At 38.0% G+C, this 7,923-nt stretch overlaps 1 non-coding gene across 1 annotated transcript; it reads right to left on the bottom strand.

Annotated features, from left to right (window-relative positions):
• Positions 1-7,591: 7,591 nt before the first annotated feature.
• On the bottom strand, positions 7,592-7,699 carry LOC130937077 (small nucleolar RNA R71). The gene has a single exon (XR_009068312.1). It is a non-coding gene; the product is annotated as a small nucleolar RNA R71 (small nucleolar RNA).
• Positions 7,700-7,923: the final 224 nt, after the last annotated feature.

Here is a 7,923-nt window from a genome sequence, read left to right as displayed (position 1 = left end):
AACCGAAAGGAAGGTTACGGCTCATTGAGGACGGCGATGTGTTACACTCACTAGAGACTGAAGGGAAGTTTTCCCCAAGAGGATGGCGATATGTAACGCTCATGGAGGGGACGTTCATTGGCTGATATAAAGATAGCGGTACGAAACGCTTATCTCAGGATCAGTGTTGGAAATTGGGCAACAAACCGACACATGAGCTCATGGCCTGTATAGGACTAGACATGCATCATTCTTATTTGTGCATTTGCATTTGATTGTGTTTGCTTATCTTGTTTTTCTGTGATTGTGCTGTTTGTCTTATTGAAATTTTTTTGTGTGTTGATTTGTTTCTTGTGCTATTGTTTCTCTGTGATTGGAATTGAGGTTGTGATTAAGATTTGCTTTAAGTTTGGAAATTGAACTGTTTCTTGTGCTATTGTTTCTTGTGCTATTGTTTGAAACACAGGATCATTTTCACTTCCCAAGTTCACCCTCGGCATTCTAAGGACAAAATAAACATCATTCAGTAAAAGTAAACTATTTAATTATATCGGGATCTACAAAATTTTATTAAATAAAGGATCTTACATTTGGGAAGATTCATAGTGAGCTTCCTTCGAGGGAAGCCCAGCTTCCGGTATGCCTGCCCCTTTTTCTTGCATCCTAGGAAAGCAAAAACAATCATCAGCAACAAAAAGACCTTAAAGTCGATAATATACACCCAAATTCAACATACCCTTGTACATCCTTTTCATTTGTTTTTTTTTCTTTTTTGATTCTTTTAGAAATTATTGTATTTCTTCAGTTCTTACATAAGTTCTGACAGTACATGCAAAAGAATAAGGTAACAAATAAAATTTTGATAAAAAAGAGAAAGATAGCTTTACAATATATCTTACACGTCATCAGATTTGGTTTCTTTTTCAGAACATGAATCCTCGTTAATGTGCTTTCTTTTTCTGGATTGTGTCCTGGAAATCAAAGAAGTATCTATTACACAAATACAACAAAATTGATGATAATATACCCCCGAAAGCAATTCATACTTTTTTGGTGGAGTCTGAACTTTTTTCTTCGATTTTTCTTTTATTATTGGCTCCAATTCTTCACTTCTGACAATAAACGAGAAACACTCTGTTAATACATAAAATTTTGATATAAATAGAAAACATAGCAATGCAATGACAATTTTAGAATATTACTCATCATCAGATCCACTTTCACTTTCTAAAGAGGAATCCTCTACAATCTGCTTCCTTTTTTTGGATACCATTCTGGACAGCAAACAATCATTAGCAAAAAACACCGTAAAAATGAAAAAATACACCAAAAAATATTACTTACTTTTTTGTTGTTCTGGTTGGTTGTTTTCTTGTTTTTGTTGGTTCCTCTGAGTCTTGTTCAGACTTAGACTCAGAGAAAATAACAATATCACTCTCTGATGAAATGTCCTTCTTCTTTTTTGTCTGTTTTTTTCCTTTTTTTCTTCCTTTTTCATTGTCTTCAATTTCTTTTTCAGTTCTACCCTTGATGAGCGGATAATTTATACGCTTTTTGGCATAGTTTTTATATAGTTTTTAGTAAGTTTAAGCTACTTTTAGGGATATTTTCATTAGTTTTTATGTTAAAATTCACATTTCTGGACTTTACTATGAGTTTGTGTGTTTTTCTGTGATTTCAGGTAAATTCTGACTGAAATTGAGGGATTTGAGCGAAACTCTGAAAAAGGCTGACAAAAGGACTGCTGATGCTGTTGGATTCTGACCTCCCTACACTCGAAATAGATTTTCTGGAGCTACAGAACTCCAAATGGCGCGCTCTCAACGGCTTTGGAAAGTAGACATCCAGGGCTTTCCAGCAATATATAATAGTCCATGCTTTATTCGAAGATTGACGACGTAACTTGGCGTTAAACGCCAAGTTCATGCTGCTGTCTGGAGTAAAACGCCAGAAAAATGTCATGATCCGGAGTTGAACGCCCAAAACACGTCATAACTCAAAGTTCAATGCCAAGAAATGCCTTAGCTCGTGGATTGATCAAGCTCAGCCCAAGTACACACCAAGTGGGCCCCGGAAGTGAATTTATGCATCAATTACTTACTCATGTAAACCCTAGTAGCTAGTCTAGTATAAATAGGACCTTTTACTATTGTATTAGACATCCTGGATTGTATTTTCTATCCTGTGATCACGTTTTAGGGGGCTGGCCATTCGGCCATGCCTGGACCTTTTGCTTATGTATTTTCAACGGTGGAGTTTCTGCACACCATAGATTAAGGGTGTGGAGCTCTGCTGTACCTCAAAGATTAATGAAGTTCTATTTTCTTTTATTCAATTCCTCTTTTATTCTTATTCCAAGATATTCATTCGTACCCAAGAACATGATGAATGTGATGAGTTAATAACCCTCATTAACGTTCTCACTCATGAACGCGCGTGATTGACAACCACTTACGTTCTACATGCAACACAAGCTTGAATGTGTATCTCTTAGATTCTCCAACAGAATCTTCGTGGTATAAGCTAGATGGATGGCGGCATTTATGAGGATCCGGAAAGTCCAACCTTGTCTGTGGTGTTCCGAGTAGGATTCCGGTAATGAATGACTGTGACGTGCTTCAAACTTGCAACCTGCTGGGCGTCAGTGACAGACGCAAAAGAGGGATTCTATTCCAGTAGGAAGCGGGAACCAACCGGTGATTGGCCGTACTGTGACAGAGTGCGTGAGCATTAGCTTTCACTGCGAGGATGGGATGTAGCCATCAGCCATGGGTGATGCCTCCAGACTGGTTAGCTATGCGAGTGACAGCCGCATAGGATATTTCCCCGAGAGGAATGAAAGTAGCCACAGTTGATGGTGAACCCCTATACAAAGCTTGCCATGGAAAGGAGTAAGAAGGATTGAATAGAAGGAATAGGAGAGCAGGCGTCCGAGAGCTCTACAGCATCTCCATTCAGCTTATCTGAAATTCCTACCAATGAATCTACATAAGTATTTCTATCTCTTTTATTATTTATTTTCTTATTTCTATTTTCGAAACCCATAAATCAATATTTAATCCGCCTAACTGAGATTTACAAGGTGACCATAGCTTGCTTCATACCAACAATCTCTGTGGATTCGACCCTTACTCACGTAAGGTTATTACTTGGACGACCCAGTACACTTGCTGGTTAGTTGAACGGAGTTGTGAAAGAAGGTCAATTTCTAAAAGGAATAATTTCACAATGATGCCAAAAAGGCACAAAATAGGAATCACAATTTCGTCCACCAACCCTCTTGATGATTCCTTGAAACAGTTAAAACATTAGTTTACACCATGTACATAAAACAAATACACCCAAATTAGAAAAAAGATTCTGTTCAGTTACCATATGACCGTTAATTTCAGCTTCAATCCTCTGAGGCAGTAACTCCCTATTCCAATGCCTCACCTAAGGTGGTCCAGGGATTGCATATGCATTCTTATTTTTGTGTTTTGTTTCATGAAAGTATACAATCATCAATGCATAGAAGCAACCATCAATGAATTTTTTCTTTTTCAAGTGGTGCTCACTTATGTCCTTGATGAAGAATTCGTGGACATGGCTACGCCAGCTCCACTCCCTTACATTGTCCAGATAAAAAATTGGAGGAATGTGGACTGGAAAAACTTTGTTTATCGTTGTCAGCAACAAGAACGCCATTTGAACATAGAGGATGAAAACCCTCTTAAACATAAGATATATGTGCTTACATTGTATTTTTTTTTCACCAGGGTTCTTGCTTGCCATTTTTACTATAAGGAATAAAAAATATTGTTAATGAATAAAAACATTAACAATTACACTTGAATACGCTTGATATACACCTAAATACTAGCCACATACACCTCTATTATTTTTTAGATTACATGACATAATATGAGTTCAAAATGATATTCAAGTCAATCAAACATGCATAAAATGACACCAGAAGCACATGAAAATACTCTGTTTCTAGTTACACCACTTATAGGACAACAACACCAGTTATACTCGAATTTGATTGATATACACCCAAATACCAGTCACATACACCCAAATACCAGTCACACACACCTCTATTATTTTTTAGATTACATAATGTTATATAAGTTCAAAATGATATTCAAGTCAACTAAACATGCATAAAAGGACACCAGAAGCACAAGTACAAATTCAAGAACAATGATGAGCGGATAATTTGTACGCTTTTTGGCATTGTTTTTAGTATGTTTTTAGTATGATCTAGTTAGTTTTTAGTATATTTTTATTAGTTTTTAGTTAAAATTCACTTTTCTGGACTTTACTATGAGTTTGTGTGTTTTTCTGTGATTTCAGGTATTTTCTGGCTGAAATTGAGGGACCTGAGCAAAAATCTGATTCAGAGACTGAAAAGGACTGCAGATGCTGTTGGATTCTGACCTCCCTGCACTCGAAGTGGATTTTATGGAGATACAGAAGCCCAATTGGCGCGCTCTTAACGGCGTTGGAAAGTAGACATCCTGGGCTTTCCAGCAATATATGATAGTCCATACTTTGCCCAAGATTTGATGGCCCAAACCGGCGTTCAAAGTCACCTTCAGAATTCGCAGCGTTAAACGCCTGAACTGGCACCAAAGTGGGAGTTAAACGCCCAAACTGGCATAAAAGCTGGCGTTTAACTCCAAGAAGAGTCTCTACACGAAAAATGCTTCATTGCTCAGTCCAAGCACACACCAAGTGGGCCCAGAAGTGGATTTTTATGTCATTTACTCATCTTTGTAATTCTTAAGCTACTAGTTCCCTATAAGTAGGACCTTTTACTATTGTATTATCATCTTGGTTCTTCTGGTTCCCTCTTTGGGACTGAAGCCAATGATCACTCTTGTACTTATGTATTTTCAACGGTGGAGTTTCTACACACCATAGATTAAGGTGTGGAGCTCTGCTGTACCTCGAGTATTAATGCAATTACTATTGTTCTTTTATTCAATTCCGCTTGTTCTTATTCTAAGATACCACTTGTTCTTCAACTTGATGAATGTGATGATCCGTGACACTCATCATCATTCTCACCTATGAACGTGTGCCTGACAACCACCTCCGTTCTACCTTAGATTGGGTGAATATCTCTTGGATTCCTGATACACGATGCATGGTTGATCGCCTGACAACCGAGCGCTCGCCTGACAACCGAGCCAGCCATTCCGTGAGATCAGAGTCTTCGTGGTATAGGCTAGAACTGATGGCGGCATTCAAGAGAATCCGAAAGGTCTAACCTTGTCTGTGGTATTCTGAGTAGGATTCAATGATTGAATGACTGTGACGTGCTTCAAACTCCTGAGGGCGGGGCGTTAGTGACAGACGCAAAAGAATCACTGGATTCTATTCCGGCCTGATTGAGAACCGACAGATGGATAGCCGTGCCGTGACAGGGTGCATTGAACATTTCCACTGAGAAGATGGGAGGTAGCCACTGACAACGGTGAAACCCTTGCATAAGCTTGCCATGGAAAGGAGTAAGAAGGATTGGATGAAGACAGTAGGAAAGCAGAGAGACGGAAGGGACAAAGCATCTCCATACGCTTATCTGAAGCTCTCACCAATGATATACATAAGTATCTCTATCTTTATCTTTATGTTTTATTCATCATCTATACCCATTTGAGTCTGCCTGACTAAGATTTACAAGGTGACCATAGCTTGTTTCATACCAACAATCTCCGTGGGATCGACCCTTACTCGCGTAAGGTTTATTACTTGGACGACCCAGTGCACTTGCTGGTTAGTTGTGCGAAGTTGTAGTGATCACGATTTCGCGCACCAAGTTTTTGGCGCCGTTGCCGGGGATTGTTTCGTGTATGGACAACTGACGGTTCATCTTGTTGCTTAGATTAGGTATTTTTCAGAGTTCTTAAGAATGAATTCTAGTGTTTCAAGGTGATGTTCTTATCATCACCAAAGCTGATTGATTATCATCAATTTAGCTCTTGAATGTAATGTCCTGCTGATGCTTGGCTAGCCATGTCTAATTCCTTTAGACTGAAGCTTTAGACTAACATTGCATGATTCCTGGAATTCTCATTAAGAATTTTGATACCTTTATTTTCTTCTTCCACTTAATTTTTGAAAAATCCAAAAAAAAAAAAAAATTTTCAAAATCATAAAAACCAAAAATATTTTATGTTTCTTGTTTGAGTCTAGTGTCTAATTTTAAGTTTGGTGTCTTGCATGCATTGTTTATTTGATCTTGGTTCTATTTTCAAGTCAATAGTACAGGGAACTGACGATTCAGAACATGCAGCAAAGGAATTACACAGAAAAAGCTGGGCGTTCAAAACGCCCAGTGAAGAAGGACAGACTGGCGTTTAAACGCCAGCCAGGGTGCCTGGTTGGGCGTTTAACGCCCAAAAAGGTAGTGCATTGGGCGTTAAACGCCAGAATGTGCACCATTCTGGGCGTTTAACGCCAGGATGGCACAAGGGGGAGGATTTTGTTTTCAAATCAATTTTTTTTTCAAGTTTTCAAAGTTTTTCAAAATCAAATATTTTTCAAATCATATCTTTTCAATCAAATGTTTTCAAAATCAATTTCTTTCCTTTTTCAAAGATACTTGCTATCAATTAATGATTTGATTCAACATTTCAAGTATGTTGCCTTTTCTGTTGAGAAAGGTTTAATGTCTGAATCATATCTTTTCTTGATAGCCAAGTTATTAATTTTTAAAATCAAATCTTTTTAAAACAGTTTTCAATCATATCTTTTTGATTTCTAATTTCAAAGTCTTTTTCAAAAAATTACTTGATTTCTTTCCCACTCTTGATTTTCGAAAATCAATTAAAGTTTTTCAAATTTTTTTTTTAAAAAAAAATCTTTTCAACTTAATTTTCGAAAAAGCTCTTCCCCTCTTCTCACATCCTTCTATTTATGGAGTACCACTCCTCCTCAATGCACAATTCGAACTCTATCTGATTAAGTTCGAATTCTTCTACCTCTTCCTTCTATTTTTCTTCTTCTCTGACACCTCAAGGAATCTCTATACTGTGACATAGAGGATTCTACATTTTCTTGTTCTCTTCTCTTTCATATGAGCAGGAACAAAGACAAAAGCATTCTTGTTGAAGCTGATCCTGAACCTGAAAGGACCTTGAAGCGAAAGCTAAGAGAAGCTAAAGCACAACTCTCTGTAGAGGACTTAACAGAAATCTTCAAAGAAGAAGAACATATGGCAGCCGAAAACAACAACAATGCAAACAATGCAAGGAAGGTGCTGGGTGACTTTACTGCACCTACTCCTGACTTCTATGGGAGAAGCATCTCTATCCCTGCCATTGGAGCAAACGACTTTGAGCTTAAGCCTCAGTTAGTTTCTCTAATGCAACAGAATTGCAAGTTCCATGGACTTCCATTGGAAGATCCTCATCAGTTCTTAGCTGAATTCTTGCAAATCTGTGACACTGTCAAGACTAATGGGGTTGACCCTGAGGTCTACAGACTTATGCTATTCCCTTTTGCTGTAAGAGATAGAGCCAGGACATGGTTGGACTTACAACCTAAAGAAAGCCTGGACTCATGGGAAAAGCTAGTCAATGCCTTCTTGGCAAAGTTCTTTCCACCTCAAAAATTGAGTAAGCCTAGAGTGGAAGTCCAAACCTTTAGACAGAAGGATGGAGAATCCCTCTATGAAGCTTGGGAAAGATACAAACAATTGATCAAAAAATGTCCTTCTGATATGCTTTCTGAATGGAGCATCATAGGTATTTTCTATGATGGTCTCTCAGAACTATCCAAGATGTCTTTGGATAGCTCTGCTGGAGGATCTCTTCATCTGAAGAAGACGCCTACAGAAGCTCAAGAGCTAATTGAAATGGTTGCAAATAACCAATTCATGTACACTTCTGAAAGGAATCCTATGAACAATGGGACAAGTCAGAAGAAAGGAGTTCTTGAGATTGACACTCT

The sequence above is a fragment of the Arachis stenosperma genome, chromosome 6 (genome assembly GCF_014773155.1).
Source record: "Arachis stenosperma cultivar V10309 chromosome 6, arast.V10309.gnm1.PFL2, whole genome shotgun sequence".
Lineage (NCBI taxonomy): Eukaryota > Viridiplantae > Streptophyta > Magnoliopsida > Fabales > Fabaceae > Arachis > Arachis stenosperma.
Note: the sequence above shows the minus strand (reverse complement) of the source record. Positions and strands in the feature narration are given on the sequence as shown.